Genomic DNA, 16,863 nt, shown 5'->3' with positions numbered 1-16,863 from the left:
ATTAAATAAGCAAGTGATGCCATTTCTTAAATTCAAAGATGGATTGATATTATTTAAACAGACAAGGGCCATCATCAGTTGCTAGTCTGTGTGATAAAACATCGTAATTATAATTAATACAACATAACTGGGGCCATAATTACAAATTAGTATTTTTAACATTGCAATTAAGGAAAATAATCTGTAGAGAAGCAAAAAGAAAAAAAACAACAACCCAGCTACAGCTCTCTGGCATGATTTTGAATCTACTAGAGTTCATATATTCTTCTAGCTGGATGAATATTATTTGTTGTCTTTTTTTTTCAATGTTTATTTTTGAGAGAGAGAGAGAGAGAGAGGGAGAGAGCAGGGGAAGTACAGAGAAGGGGACAGAGGATCCGAAGAAAGCAGGCTCCATGCTGTCAGCACAGAGCCTAACATGGGGCTCGAACCCAGGAACCCTGAGATCATGACCTGAGCCAAAGTCAGGTGCTCAAGCGACTGAGGTGCCCAGGTGCCCCTGTTGTCATTTTTAATATCTAGTTAAATCTTTTGTTGATAAAATAAGTAAAGACTTCAATCTTTTGAAGCAAAAGGTTGGATTCTAGGAGTTCTTCTTGACGTTTAACATACATCCCTCTGACAACAATGAATTTAAAACAGAACGTGTGCACATAACAATTCAACTCTAAATGGGCTTTGCTAATTGCCTGGAAATAGCAGGAGCAAAAAGTTGAAAACAGTCTCCAAGTACACGAACGGCCTCTGGCCCTACACTGAAAAACTGAGAGAGTGAGATCAAGAGAGAGAAACGAGCCCCCCCAGCAAAATTAAAAGTCGTATAGTTCCTGTTTAGCGCCACTGGCATGGTAGTTTCTGGAGCCGCAGTGCAAATCACAGCTCAAAAATGTTCAGCGGGGCCCCGGCTCGTGCCACGAAAAGGCTTTCAGAAAAACATTTAAGTTTATCAACGGCCCTTCCAGGAGAAGTGTAGGGCAAAGTTACTGCAGAACCTTCCCATCAAAGCTTCACAGAAAGAAGTCGAAAATACAGGACGGAACCAACACAACGAGGACCATGCGGCCAGAGAGAGAAAACCAGAAACCGTTGTTCACAAGCAAAACACAGTGCTATTGTCAAGGCGGTGTTTGACCATACACAAGCCCCACGTGGGTGTCGGGGTGACCCTGTGACTTCACAGGCATTTCCGTCTGGACCATCTACCTAGGCTGCCCCACCTCCTGTCCTTCAGAATACGGGGCAGTGGCAGCACTGGAATGTCAAGCCTGTCTGAAGGGCATCTGGTTCAGCCGTTTTGAGGTGGAGGGAGGGGAGGGAGAGACCCTCAGGGAGGGAGCAAAGAGAAAACCGCATCATCGAGATGAGCACTTCCTGTTGGTGTGAACATCTCTCTCCTCTTCCACCCAGAAGATCCGAGAGGCCGTGGTGGGTCTGAGGCTGATGTGCAGGTATGTGGGGTCATTCAAGGCTTTTGGGGAGGCCTTGACACTACTTTCAACCTTTAGTACTCACTGTAGAACCCTGCAAGATTGGCCAGCTACCATCCTCCCCCTTCCACACCCCCTCCCACCCCAGATCCCTGCAAAGCTATACTCCCTCCTTTGGTTTGTACTCTCAGGCACGAGGGTCTAGGACAAAGTTGAGAAGGTTACTCATAATTTTCGAACTATCTGCTCCATGGTATTTCAACTCTCAGCCAGGGATGTCTGGCAGGGAAGCTCCCTCTTTCTGACCCTCTGACCCCCTCTCATAATTTACCAAGTATCATGATGACCTCTGCTTCCTTCCCAAAGCTAATAAATCCCACTTGCATATGTGTAACCAAAGCACAGCACGGTTCCTTTGCCTCTAGGAATGGTAACTCACTCTTTTAAGGCAAGACTGCAGAGCAAGAATAACCCTGATTCTTAATTTACTCCTAGTATTGACCTGAACATAGGGCTGACTTTGAGAGGTCACTAAAGAGCTTTCAAATCCAGAGTGGAGGACAGAGTTTAAACAGAGCATTTGATTGGCTGGCATAAGAAAACATTATTATTATTATTATTATTATTATTATTATTATTATTATTAGCGAGTGTGAGCAGGGGAGAGGGAGAGAGAGAGAGAGAGAGAGAGAGAGAGAGAGAGAGAGAGAGAATCTTAAGCAGACTCCATGCTCAGTGCAGAGCTTGACGGGGGGCTCAGTCCCACCACCCTGGGATCCAGCCAAAATTAACAGTCGGACAGTCAACTGACTGAGCCACCAGGTGCCCTGAAAACATTATACTTTTAATAGAATGGTGGTGCTCTGGCCACCATAATGTAAAATAGGCAGATCAGAGCCTGTTTATGAGAAAGGGAAAGCACTGTTTTTAAGTTGATACTTCAAGTATACACACATAACTTGCAATTAATAGTATGGAAATACAAAGCTACTATGTGGTTCATGATTACTCCATGTGGAACACTGGAAAGGAGGTTGAGTTTCTATGCACGCAATCTCTCTTTCAAGGATTATCTCAGCAAGTCACCTGCCCTCCCCATTCATAATGTAATTCTTAGGCCAGCTGAAGAGGCTTATGGGTAAAGTGTAATCCAATGTTTGGCTCTGCTGTAGATTCGTCCACTGGCCTCTTTCCCACTCCAGTGGAGCAAACAGTGTTGCAGATGGGGAAGGCGGGCTTCGACAGCACCCAGTTAAGCTGATGGTCACACTTGACACCCTGGGATGAAGCAAAGAAGGCCACCTGGCAGGTGATCCATCCCAAGGGCACCCAGAAGGCCCATTCCCGGCAGGGGAACTTTTTCTTGCTATGTTGCCAGCCACCGGCATGTGTAGACTCGTATCCTTTTCATTAACCACAACGGCAAGGTCAGCCATGTGAGCAGGCAGGGTAGTGGCTTGTGGTCGGTCATGGGGGAAGAGGGTGATTTCATGGAAACCAAGAAGCCTTCTTGTTCCAGGAACATTACACCAACCTGCCAGCTGAACCCTGCAAATCCACAGCTCCTTGATTGGCTAAGCAGGGGCTTTGAACTAACTCCATTATTCAAAGTGAAGACGCCCCTGGGGAGAGACAGCAGCAGCTGTACCAGATAAAACTTCGTATCAATAATTTAGCAGAGAGGAGATTTTGATAGGATACAGGAAAAGGGATCCAGAAATGAAATAAATTGTGCAAGGCAACTGTTCCTTCCTTCCTTGTTTTTGCTGAGTTCGTGAGCCTAGGTGCAAGGTGAGGAAAGGTCTTGTATTCTCCCCGGATCCCTGGCTTCCCCTCCCCTACAGGGCGAACCTCCCGCTTCATAATGGGCAACAAGCTAGACCATGGATGAGACTCTGTGGGCGTGTCTCTTACACAAAGGGGCGGGGCCCACCTACCACCGCCCACAAATGACCAAACAGACACAAAGGAGTGCTGACCTAGGATCGTGTGGGAAGGGTGAGGTTATAGAGACTTCAGGAGCTCCAGAAAAGCAGGGAGCTCGAGGCAGGAAGAAAAGGAGGGCACTAGAGGGGAAGAAAGGAAGCCAGACGGGAATTTTTGAAGAGGTGGATTCCAACAACCTATTTACAAGTCACATATCCACTCTTTCAAAAAGTAACAGTTGAAATAACGTAAAATACCATCAAAATCCCCTGTTGACTGTTAGTTAGCTCCAATGAATAGAGGAGGACAGGATTCGGCAACAAGGTTTTATGAAGTTCCTTTTGTTTCCATCACTTAACTCCATGCTTACAGGAATAAAACGGAGACTAGTGAGCACACCACAGAGGAAATACGTATCCTATTTCAAGGTCAACTACTAACGGGTAGAAAGAGTTTTACTGTGTCCCTCCAGAGATGTCAAAACTTAAATAATGGAAGCAGAATTTCCTTGATTCTCCTCTGATGGAGAGTTTTTCTTAATGACTGGTGTTTTACAGCTTGGGTAGTCTGAACTGGTCATGAAAACATATCAAAAGTATGGAATCAATACTAAGAGTTTTTAAAAGTACCACCAGGCAAAGACGGGTTTGTCTACTGCGCGGTCTCGGAACTGGAACACAATACCAATTTATCTTTACCTACAGTGGAAATCACGCCAAATATCTTCCCTTCGGTCAGCCCATGATCTAAATCGGACTGCCTCCCCTCCCCCTAAGTTTGTAAAGAGTCCCCCACAGCTGCTACTGGTATGGAAGAGTATTATCCTATAGCATCGATGTCATCATCGTTTAGAAGCCAGGTCACAGTTTTAAAACCAGGAAGCATCTGTAGCATATAAAATTACTTTCAACTTTTGAGGCTTCCAGGCCTAAAGCCAAAAGGTAATGAGTTACCTCAAAAATATTTCTTCACCAGAAAGAAATTATTTGGGGGGTAAGGGGTGAAACAAAAGCAATTCACACCACCTTACCCAGGGGTGAAGAGTAACCATCCGTCGCGCCTCGCTTTCCGTCTCTTCATTTTCTGTTCCCTGCCTTTTCCTCCAAAACCAAAATTCTTTGCATGCCCCAATTCTGCATCCTCTCTACAACATTCCCCAAAGGCCTGCTCTTCAGCTCTGGGGGCTAAAGGCATTCCGAGTCCACAAGCTTTTCATTATTGCTTATATTTCTTTTCTGCTGACCATGATTGCACATGAACTTGCCAACAATCTCCACTCAGGAGAGAGATTCAATTCTTTTTACGAAGAAAAATCATTTGGTACTTTATTTCTCCATGAAGCTCTCATAATCGAAAGGAGTTCAATGCATCCAGCAAGTGACTCATTTTCCTTAATGGCTTTCAGACACTGGCATGCACATTCCAACAGCCAGAGCAGGGAAGGTAGGACCGCCCCAGGTTAGACAAGGGAGGCTCCATATCAGCGTGCCCGGTGGAACAGGCCGGCCGGGAGCAGGGGGCTGCTTTGGAAAGGGCATAGGCTTGGAAGCAGATCGTCCTCGATACACTGTCCACCAGATAAGTTAGCCTGACTGAGCCTCAGGCTTCTCATCTACGAAATGGGAATACCACCGTGTAGAGTTTCAGTGGGGAATAAATGAAATAACTCTCACGCCTGGCACATGGTCCAATGTCAATAAATACTTCTGCTTTGCTCATTCTCCAGCCTCTCTTTGAATATCCTCTTAGAATACACACAGATGTTGGGGAATCCTCAGACTAGAGGGATTGTGTTCTATATTCCACACTGGCTGATTCTGGCAGGCATTTTTTTTTTTTCTTCCAAATGAGCAAGGTTACATGTCCTTCACAAAATCACAAAGGCAATAGGCCTCTGGTGATAATCAGTGTAACCTCCCATAAAAATGTGAGACCCCAAATTATTTCACGTGCTTGGGTCTGCAATGTGGGAGCAGTAACTTCCTCAGGGCACCATCTACCCTTCACCAGAGCTTCATATTTCTCCCCCAAATCACTGCTTTTCACTGAACTCAGTGCTCACAGAACAGGGATGAGAATTCAGCCTGCTTATTCTTGAGATCGACTGTTAACTTGGCGACTTCTGGTTTTCATTATGTGCAAAATCCTATAGAACATGCAGGAGGCGACTTTCCTAAAATGTATACGATATCTCCTCTCTTTCTCTAAGACCTCACTAATTTCTAATTTAAACAACAACAACAGGGGCGCCTGGGTGGCGCAGTCGGTTGAGCGTCCGACTTCAGCCAGGTCACGATCTCGCGGTCCGTGAGTTCGAGCCCCGCGTCGGGCTCTGGGCTGATGGCTCAGAGCCTGGAGCCTGTTTCCGATTCTGTGTCTCCCTCTCTCTCTGCCCCTCCCCTGTTCATGCTCTGTCTCTCTCTGCCCGAAAAATAAATAAACGTTGAAAAAACAACAACAACAACAACAACAACAAACCTCCCTTTATTTTTAGGTAATTTATACCAAAAATACAAGATGATTTTTAAAAGATGACTTATACCATAAACACAGAGTAAAAAAAAAAAGAAGAGATCTGATGTGAGTATACACTCGGAGCTAATAAATACGTCCATTTGCTAAGCTGTGCTGGATATGCTATTCTAAAGCGACTACATCTATTAACAATAAAAATGGCAGGGCGCCTGGCTGGCTCAGGAGGTAGAGCATCCGACTCTCGATCTCAGGGTAGTGAGTTCGAGGGGTGTAGAAACTATTTTATTTTATTTTATTTTTTTTAAAGTCTGCTTTTTTTAAAAATTTTTTTTTCAACGTTTATTTATTTTTTGGGGGACAGAGAGAGACAGAGCATGAACGGGGGAGGGGCAGAGAGGGAGGGAGACACAGAATCGGAAACAGGCTCCAGGCTCCGAGCCATCAGCCCAGAGCCCGACGCGGGGCTCGAACTCACGGACCGCGAGATCGTGACCTGGCTGAAGTCGGACGCTTAACCAACTGCGCCACCCAGGCGCCCCTGTAGAAACTATTTTAAAAAAACAACAGGGCACATGGGTGACTCAGTCGGTTAAGTGTCTGACTTCGGCACAGGTCATGATCTTGTGGTTCGTGAGTTTGAGCCCCACATCAGGCTCTGTGCTGACAGCTTGGAGCCCGGAGCCTGCTTCGGATTCTGTGGCTCCCTCTCTCTCTGCCTTACCCTCACACGCGCACTGTCTTTCTCTCTCAAAAATAAATAAATATTAAAAAAATTTAAAAAGAATAATCATACTCTAAGTACACTGGGTCAATAATTACCTCTTTGTTAAATAGTAATTTTCTTTTTTTTTTTAATTATTTTATTTATTTATTTTGAAGCAGAGAGAGAGAGAGAGCACAAGCAGGGGAGGGGCAGAGTGGGAGAGAGAGAATCCGAACAGGCTCCACGTTACCAGCATGGAGCCTGAGGTGAGGCTGGATTCCCCAAACCTCAAGATCATGACATGAGCTGAAATCAAGAGTCGAACATTTAACAGGCTGAGCCACCCAAGCGCCCCCTATATAGTAATTTTTTTTAAGGCAAGGAATGATATGCAAATAGCATATACATGGCGACACGATCCTACCTATTCACCTCCAAACTCAAAGCATTTCTTCCCAAAGCCGAAATGGAATAGGTTGCATTTTTTTTTTAAATCAGTACTCTCTCTTTTATCCTACAATATTTTTCTCATTCTCCCTACCCTCTGCCAAAAGAGTAATCCCCAGCTATGAAAACAAAATGTTTTAAAAACAAAACATTGTGATGTAAAGCCTTATGGCTTTTTCCATGGCATAACCCCCATCATTAATCTCCTGTTCACCTCGTGCCAAGAGTGGTCAAAGCTGGCATGTATGTAAAAAATAAATGGACCAAGTTTCCATTTCGTTTCTCCTCTGAGAAACGTGAGGAAAGTGTTGAGTAAGGAAAGTACTCCAGGGCAAGAGGATGTGAAATAATCTAAATGGCTCCCTTTACTCCCATTTTCCGGACCTCTAAGTGTTTATCTAGTGGAGCCTTCGAGCGAGGCTGGTGAGAAAGATCACGTACTGTGTCTTTAAGGAAACAAACCCACCCTGCAAGCTTAGAGGCCTAAAAAGGGCCATGAAAAACACACCTTTCTGGACGCTGGGTACAGGGAAATCAATTCAGGGAGACAAACATCTTTCACCAAGTGGTTGCCACCTTCGTCCTTCGGCTTTTTTTTTATAGGATCCTACAGCTGCCCACACTTGAAGGGGGAAGATTTTAAGTCTCAAGACTAGTGCTCAAGTGCTCTAATTCATTTCTAAAGCAATCATTTCTACTCCTCTTAACACTCACTAAGCCAACTCACAGGTATCAACGACAGCAAAAGTCTAACCAGGAAGCCGTTTCAAATTCTAAACCTGTTTTGTTGAGATGGTAGTGAGTGTACATTGTATTAAAAATGACAAAAATCCAAATTTCCACTGACCGCTGGCTGGTCAAACCAAATGTGGTATATACACACGATGGGATATCACTCAGCCTTTAAAAGGAGCCCTTAGAAAGGAAGGACATTCTGGGGCGCCTGGGTGGCTCAGTCGGTTGAGTGTCTGACTTCGGCTGAGGTCATGGTCTCGGGGTTCATGGGTTCAAGACCCACGTTGGCCTCTGGGCTGACAGCTCAGAGCCTGGAGCCTGCTTCAGATTCTGTGTCTCCCTCTCTCTCTCTCTCTGCCCTTCCCTTGATCACGTTGTCTCTCTGTCTCTCAAAAATAAATAAAAATGTAAAAAAAAAAGAAAGAAAGGACATTCTGACATGGAAAAACCTTGAAGGCACTTATGCTAAGTGAAGTAACAAGTAAGACACAAAAAAGACAAGGACGGTGTGATTTTACATAATGCTTTCACCACTAAACTGTACGCTTTGAAATGGCTGATGGTAAAATTATTTTGTTATGTGCATTTTACCACAATTTAAAATAAAATACTGTCAACAGTCAAAATAAGTAAGAGAGAGGAAAAAAAAAGTGAACCGAAAAGGTCAACTCCGGGGTCATCTACCTGGGTTGCTTAGTCCGTTAAGCGTTCAACTCTTGTCATTGGCCCAGGTCATGACCTCATGGTGGTGAGATTGAGCCCTGTGTCAGGCTCCACTCTGAGTGTGGAGCCTGCTTGGGATTCTCTCTTTCTCCCTCCCTCTCTCAAAATAAATAAATAATCTTAAAAAAAAAAAAAAAAAGAACAATTCCTAGCCTGTGTTGTCCACAAAGTATCTGAAGATATAAGGAGGGATCAAATCCAAATAATTTTTAGCATATCATTTATCGTGTGAGGATAATTCGTGGTCTGTGAATTCAGTCAAAGATACATCTTCTCCTAATGGATCTCTCCAGAGAGGAATGGCGTTGGACTCCATTAAATTGGAATGAAGATCTTTGCCACATTTCATTTCACCTAATGGTTCCTTTGGTATTTTCCCATTCTTTTGATTCTTTGAGATGTTTAACCTCACATGCTGGATGACATACAGATGCCCTTTGGAAGGTCCTCTGAGGTAGGCTGCTGTTGGTCTATGCTGCCCTTTTTGTTTGGGGACAGTGATATGGGTAGGCAAACAATGCTGTGTTCTACCAAGTGGGATGTTGAGGACAGATCAAGCCATGTCCCTCCAGGTGCCTTCTGCCATAGCTTTGCCCAAGCCCCTGCTTATGAACTATAGGAAGACACCATTGTTATTTTCATCTCTATTATCCGTGAAGAAATCTCTATGCTTGGTGTCTCAAGTTAGCTGGGCTGTAAGCATTTTTTTTTCATATTTGAAGACAAGACAACAGAATATACATACTTTTTTTTTCACACCCCCACATTGCCTCTCTGGCAGGGTCTGAGACAAATGAGCACCTATGTTTGTTCAATTGAAAAGAAACAATCAAACTGCCCATTCAGCTCAAGATGGTCTACCCCCTGCACGGCTGACAATCGATTCTCTGAGATACACTGAAGAGTTGATTCTGAGGTGAAAATGATTCTTAATTGTAGCAACTCATTGAATCTTGTCAGTTTTAACTCGAAATAGGACCCAAGGCACAATCCTACCATTAAACGTATGGAGACAGATAGCAAGAAATCTCATTTACTTTCTCTCCACATAAATGGTAAGGTCCCGCCTTTGAACTACAACGTGTACAGATAAGGAGGTTTTTAAATCAGGGGCGATTCTCTGACCATAGTTAAGCACAGATCTGTGTAAAATGAATCTTTCAGAAAATAATTAATACGGGGGAAAAAAGATCCTCCACTATTCACATTATTAACTAAAGGAAGGCTTTAGGTTTCCACATTCCCCAACAATAAGATCAGAACTGACTCTTGGACTCTACCCCAAAACCTCAACTTCCTGCTCTGTAAGATTTACCTCAGAAAGTGAATAGGTCTCAAGTGCTGCCAAAGCAAAGACCTTTATATGAAATCAATCAGAGCAGGACAACCCATAACTCTATTTGATGTGCCACATACTAAAAGACACAGCACAAGAAACACTAATACTTTTCTGGCTGATCTCCTATAAATGCGTGCGTGAATAGATACTGTAATGTCTTATTTACAGAACAGTGTCACAGAAGTGAAATTTCCAGATAAGATTGGAAAAATATCATTTTGTGTGTTATTTTAAAAATCATCTTGTTTACTTTAATTTGGCATACGTTCGATCTTTTTAAGCTTAGTATGATGGCAGAAGTTAATTTTTTCAGATGGTACAATGTCATCATGAACATTAGTTCTGATGGTAATAGAGAAAATTGAAAACAGAGGTCCCTTCATTAAGTAGGCACTAAACAGTGTACCTATGAACTGAGCAGAACAATGGCTAATGTTCCCCTTGCTTGACACGTATCTGAAGTTACAGTAAGTAGGGGCACCTGGGTGGCACTGTCCAACTTCAGCTCAGGTCATGACCTTACAGTTCATGAGTTTGAGACCCACATCTGCCTCTCTGCTGTCAGTGCAGAGCCCACCTCAGATCCTCTGTCTTTCTCTCTGCCCTTCCTGAACTCTCTCTCTCTCTCTCTCAAAAATAAGTAAACATTAGAAAAAAAAAATAAAGTTACAGTAACTCAAACATCCTGGAATTGGAAAAGGGAAAAACTGTTCAATGGAACTAAACACAGAGTTCAAAAATAAACTCAACTACAGGCAGAAATTTGGGTCTCATAGGGTGGCATTTCAAATCAGTGGGGAAAAGATTAATTACTCAGTTTGTGGTAATGGCACTGCTGACCAGCCACTTGGAAAAAGAAATAAAGCTGAGACTTTATCAAACTCCTTACCCCCAAAATAAACTTCAGATGGATCAAACAGCACAACCTAAGAAAGTTATGCTCTAAAAGGGCTAGAATAGGGGCACCTGGGTGGCGCAGTCGGTTAAGCGTCCGACTTCAGCCAGGTCACGATCTCGCGGTCTGGGAGTTCGATCCCCGCGTCGGGCTCTGGGCTGATGGCTAGGAGCCTGGAGCCTGTTTCCAACTCTGTGTCTCCCTCTCTCTCTGCCCCTCCCCCGTTCATGCTCTGTCTCTCTCTGTCCCAAAAATAAATAAAAAAACGTTGAAAAAAAATAAAAGGGCTAGAATAAAACAAACATTTTTAATACGTGATACTTGCATGGGGAGGGCCTTTCTAAAAACACAATTCTAAAAGGCAGAAATATAAAAGGAAAGATTCCTGATTTGACTATATGAAAGTTTTAACTTTCTAAGGGGGGAAAAAACTTACACAAACAAACTCCAGACATATAGAAAAGTATTTGCAACAGGTACAATAAAAAGTTAATCCCTTAATTTATGATGCAGTCTTGCAAATCAATACGAAAAAGGGTAATCATCCCATTAAAGTGGGCAAAAACACAAACAGGAACCTTATACACATATAAAAATCAACTATAATTAATAGGAAAATAAACCTTAACATCATTTATTTAAAAATAAACAAATCGAAACAATGAGTGTCTTTTCTCACGTATTAGATGTCCAAAGTTTTTAAAAAATTGATATTCCAGGTAGCAACAATAGAGAAAACAGCCTTCTGAAGTGTTGCAGGGATCTCTACATTGGCATAACCTTTCCGGTAGAATTTGTAAATATTTTGGACAATCAGTTCTACTTACTGCACTTTACCCTGTAGAATAGTTGAGTGTCAGAACCCAGAAATATGAACAGCTTTGTCTTCCTGATAAAGAGAACAATGACCAAAAGGCAGGTGTCGCAGGTTGAGAAAGGTGGAAAGGAAATGATTATTTAACGTACATAGGAAACTGATTTAATATTATGATAATCTATACGGTAGTCAACTATACAGTCCCTAAGAAATGAGTTGGATATGTATGACCTGATGGGTATCCTGAAGCCACACCATTAAAGGAGGAGGAAGGCACAAAACAACCATACTTTCTGATAATTTATATAAATATAAAAAGAAGCTATGGATAGTTCTACTGGGATATGCGGCTAGGATTTTGGGAAAGGATCTAACAAGAAACCATGAACAATACTTACTTTTATTTTATTTTATTTTATTTTATTTTATTTTATTTTATTTTTTAATTTTTATTTATTTTTGAGAAAGTGAGAGACAGAGTCAGAGCAGGAGAGGAACAGAGAGACAGGGAGACACAGAATCTGAAGCCGGCGCCAGGCGCTGAGCGGTCAGTACAGAACTCATGGACTATGAGACCATGACCTGAGCTGAAGTCGGATGCTCAACCGATTGAACCACCCAGGCGCCCCCAATACTTACTTTTAGAAAGAAGGACAGAGAATTTAGGATAGAAGCTTTTAATTTTGTGGCTGTGCGTATGATTAACGTAGGAGTTGCAGTTTTTACCACACACAAATATTACATTTAATTTAAAATTTTTCGTTTATATTTTTTTAATGTTTATTTTTGAGAGAGAAAGAGAGTGCGCACGGGTGTGTGAGCGGGGGAGTGGCGGGGAGGGGGTGGGGGACAAAGGGACATAGGGTCTGAAGCTGACAGCAGTGAGCCCAATGTGGGCCTCAAACTCAGGAACCGTGAGATGATGGCCTGAGCTGAGGTGGGAAGGCTCCACCAACTGAGCCACCCAGGTGTCCTGAAAAATTGTAATTAAAAAAATTAGTCCTCCTGCTGTCAACTGCCATCTTTTCTGTTGTCACAGTCTTCTACTAAATTTGTCAGGTATGTGGGGTTAGGTGGCTGTCTCTCTGATTAAAATGCTTAGGCTCAATGGCAATCATTTGTTTCTTGACTGTCTTTTTTTCCACATCTAGATTTATGGCTATATTCCAGATGTTTGTGGCTGCTGTTCTCCGTGATTGTGGCCTCACGCGTATTTGTATACGGAGCTCACCAGCTTCTCGCGTGTCCACGGTGGCTGGTGTATCTCAAAAGCAAGCTGACTGCCTGAAAAGAGCACAGTGCTACGCCTTGAGACATAATCTTACGCTAGCAAAAGAGATCTGGTAGACTTCCTTAAAGTTTACTTATTTGTCCAAGATCTGTGTATTGGCGCTCCTTTCAAAAGATGTCATTATAAAGGACAATCTTTTGGGAACACATAAGGATATTCCTACTCTACGCAACTATCTTTTTGCAGAGTCCCAGGAGGCCGATGCCAAAGGAGCCCTCAAGGCCTTTCGGTTGGACTCCCACATTTAAGAGACTGGCGCTGGACAAGTTCATTGCATTATCTAAGGTTACCACTTAGCAACCGGCAGAGCCAGTGGGAAATCCTAGATCTCGTGAGTAGCAGTTTCATGCTTTTTGCTCCAAAAACCACATTGAGGAAATCTAAACTACAACCTCAGCTCACAAAAATAAATAGTAAGGGAGGCACATGCTATGACAAAGAGTATGCAAGGAAATACACTTTGTTTGCCTGATTCAGTTTCATAAAGTTTTCCCAAGAATGTTGGGTTCAGATAGGGGAGATGTTATACTGAACTAGAAATGGAAATACGGAGATAAACATCGAGTCTCCACTGAAAAGGAAAGCAAAAAAAAAAAGACCCAAGTCCAGATCGGGAGGAACAAAACACCGAATTTAAGTGAAAACAACTTTGTGGGGTCTCTTTTTTAGGAATGGAGGAGACGCAATCCTCCTGGCGTGATAATCTTCCAACTGATCCCAACTGCCATCCCTAACCAGGGGCTTAGTGAAGATTTTGTTTACACGCAGAAGACATGAAAAAGGGAATCTTATTACATGTGACTGCAGGATGCTTCTAGAAAGAAATGAGGGAGGGGTTCATTTGCAGGCTGGGCCACTGAGTCCCACTTTCACCCAGGAAGAATGCATCTGTTGGTTTTCCTTCCGCCCTGCGATGGTTGATTATTTTGACAGGAGTAGGCGAAGGGTACTACGCAGTTCTAATCCGTATGGACTTGGCAGCCTACTGAGCACAGCAAAACGTCCACGGGGAAGGAAAGAGCAAAGCAATCAGAGAAGAGGATTTGCATTTCTTAGGATTACACGACAGAGAACTATCTCCCCATAACACGTGTCAGACACATTTACAGACACACACGCACGCACACTCAAAGAATTTCCCACCACCAGAAACCTGGATGGAAGGCTGAAGTATTTCTGCTTGTTTGAAAATAACTTCAAGCAAATTCCATGATTTCTTGTGAGGTTGATCTCTCAGAAGAAAAAAGCATTCGACTGAATACGAGGTAGTTGACTACAGAGGGTAGCCTAAGGCCAAAGAAAGCTCTCAAGTGTAGACTTCACCGTGAAGCAGTTTTCTTAAGCCAGGGATACCCAGCCTGCCCCCCAGCCCCGGGATGGGTAGGATGGGCACTTCAGGAGTTCGAGGGGAGGGGTGGGGGTTGGTGGAAGCGACAGCACTAAGGGCAGGACCTCAGTGTTGGCAGAACTGGCTTCCTGTGCCTCTAGGACAGAGGCCAACGCAGGGAGTCCTCCTTCTGACCCGATCCTAAATGCCTGGAGATCAAGTCCCTTTTGGATTCTCCTTTCCTTCTACGTACAACTGCACAGCTTGCAATTCGTTTTCTTTCGGGACATCACGACACTATGATACTTCGGAATTAGCCATATGTATGAACAAACTCTACACGATAAACCTGTTTTCCCGGCAAGCAAGGGAGAGTGGGAGAAAAGATGGAGTCACAGAGGGAAAAACAGAATCTGTCTCATAAGACAGGCTTGAACGGTGGCTCTGGTGGGATGCTAAAGGTCCATATTTTAAAAGATGTCTTCTCATAATCATGACCCCTAAGTGCAATTATAGAAAATACTCAGAGTTGCAGACAGGCCTGGGTGCAACACGGAATCAGAACTTTCTCAGTGCGCCATCCTGAGTGAGCTCACCAACCTCTGCGGGCCTTAACTTCCTCTTCCGTGAAACAATGGTAATAACACCCACCGAAGAGTCATGAAGGTTGAATGTGAAACAGATGGGAAGCATCCGTCCTAGTTCCTGGCCCACGGTAGTTATTAAACAAATAGTACCAAAATTCCTATCATCCCACCTCTGAGGTTGCTAGCTTCTTAATCTAGTAACTCAGCAGGTCCATATAAGACACTGTCTAAAGCCCAAATGTGTTACTTTGACACTGAGAGAGTAACTCCTTTACAACGAATGGCACCAGATTTCCTTCCACTTCAGAGGCTGATTTTCTTTCCACTGAAATTAGGTAATGCCTGATGAATTACAAATGGAGACTTATTCAAATGGCCAAAAAGTGGGTGACAATGCCCACAAGGGGGAAAATATATTCAGTGACTGAACTGTAATGATTACAACCCAAAGGAAACATATATTCTGTGCCAATAACAGAGGGATATGTAAGAAGAGATGACAGGTAAGAAAAAGAGGTGAAGTAGAGACAGATAAGAAGGTACGGGGTAGGGGGAGATCATTATTTGAAGCCACGGGTACCAGATACGCATCAGGTTCTCTCCCACGTAGCGTTTATTCGATCCATACACTGCCACTGAGAAAAATATGGTATCTTCAGTTTTACAGATAAGGAAACCAAGCTTCAAAAACTTGCTTAAAAAGGCTGCTTCAGGCATAAATCTGGATCTACATGTGAGTCACTTTGACTTAGTGTTTTCCTTCACTATGTAATGGAATTTATTCCAGAAACGTTAGTTTATATTTTTCTCTATGTCCTTCTATAATTGCAACATGATTCTGTTAAGATTAAGTTCCTCTTTTTCTTTTTCTTTGTTTTTTTTTTTTTTTTCTTTTTTACAACGAGACAGAGAGCACGAGCAGGGGCAGAGGGTCAGGGTAGGGGAGAGAGAGAGAAAGAGAGAGAGAGAGAGAGAGAGAGAGAGAGAGGGAGAGAGAATCTTAAGTAGGCTCCATGCTCCGTGCAGAGCCTGATGTGGGGCTCAATCCCACAATCCTGGGATCATGACCTGAGCCAAAATCAAGAGTTGGATGCTCAACCAACTAAGCCACCCAGGCCCTCTGATTAATTTCCTCTTTCTTTTTTTTTTCAACGTTTTTATTTATTTTTGGGACAGAGAGAGACAGAGCATGAACGGGGGAGGGGGCAGAGAGAGAGGGAGACACCGAATCGGAAACAGGCTCCAGGCTCCGAGCCATCAGCCCAGAGCCTGACGCGGGGCTCGAACTCACGGACTGCGAGATCGTGACCTGGCTGAAGTCGGACGCTTAACGGACTGCACCACCCAGGCGCCCCTAATTTCCTCTTTCTTAAGAGTCATCTGTACTAAAAGAATCAATTGTATCTAAATTGCAAAGCCACAAGAACCAAGGAAATAAACTTAAAATGTCTTCAACTGACACTGTTTCAACAGGAATATGTATTCTTTCCAGAATCAGGGAAAAAAACATATAAATTTATCTTATGAAAATAAGTGAAAAGAAAACTTATAAATTTATCAATTTATAAACTTATAAATTGATAAATTTATAAACATATAAATTTATCTTATGAAAAAGTGAAAAGAAAACTCATTCCAAATAAATTCTAGGTTAGACACAGAGAAATACCTCGAATATCAAGGTCAAAATTGTAAAATATGCTCCACATCTTAAAACCTTGACAGCTGCTTCTCTTTGAAAGATTAAATTCAGCCCACCTTGAACACATGAATAATTTCATGAGGTTCTTTCCAGCACATCCACAACCTATAGGACTTGAAGAGTACCTGTCAGTCTTCTAGAAGGCTGGGGCCACTGATGTCATTTGTTCCGGGGCCACTTAGGTGTGATTCTCCAGGACTGGGAGACTTGAGCTAAGAAGATTGCTTAAGGTCTGGATCTCCCATAATGGGATATTAAGTGTTCTAAAAGGTGCAAAGACCCCACACTTCAGACACCTGGGAAGGTACCCTGAAGGAAGTCTTGACAGAGAAACTGGATAATTACCCACACTGGGACAAATGCTATTGCTGACTTTTGGCCTAGAAAAGGCCTCTAGGGGAATGGAGTCAAGCCGGTAGGACATTGAGACTTATGCCGGATTGGGCATTTGTCGCTCGCCTTCTAGACT

At 43.1% G+C, this 16,863-nt stretch overlaps 1 protein-coding gene and 1 long non-coding RNA gene across 3 annotated transcripts in view; one reads left to right on the top strand and one right to left on the bottom strand.

Annotated features, from left to right (window-relative positions):
- The window catches only part of KIAA1217 (sickle tail protein homolog), a 302,577-nt gene that overhangs the window by 167,143 nt on the left and 118,571 nt on the right, over nt 1-16,863 (bottom strand).
- On the top strand, nt 888-5,073 carry LOC109501359. 2 transcript variants are annotated; one of them, XR_006600357.1, is made up of 3 exons: nt 898-1,448; nt 2,600-2,854; nt 2,947-5,073. It is a non-coding gene; the product is annotated as an uncharacterized LOC109501359 (long non-coding RNA). The 2 variants fall into 2 exon arrangements; XR_002159348.2 differs by having other exon boundaries at nt 888-1,448; nt 2,600-5,073.

This window comes from Felis catus, chromosome B4 (assembly GCF_018350175.1).
Source record: "Felis catus isolate Fca126 chromosome B4, F.catus_Fca126_mat1.0, whole genome shotgun sequence".
NCBI lineage: Eukaryota > Metazoa > Chordata > Mammalia > Carnivora > Felidae > Felis > Felis catus.
The sequence above is the reverse complement of the archived record's forward strand: the minus strand, read 5'-3'. Positions and strand labels throughout refer to the sequence as shown.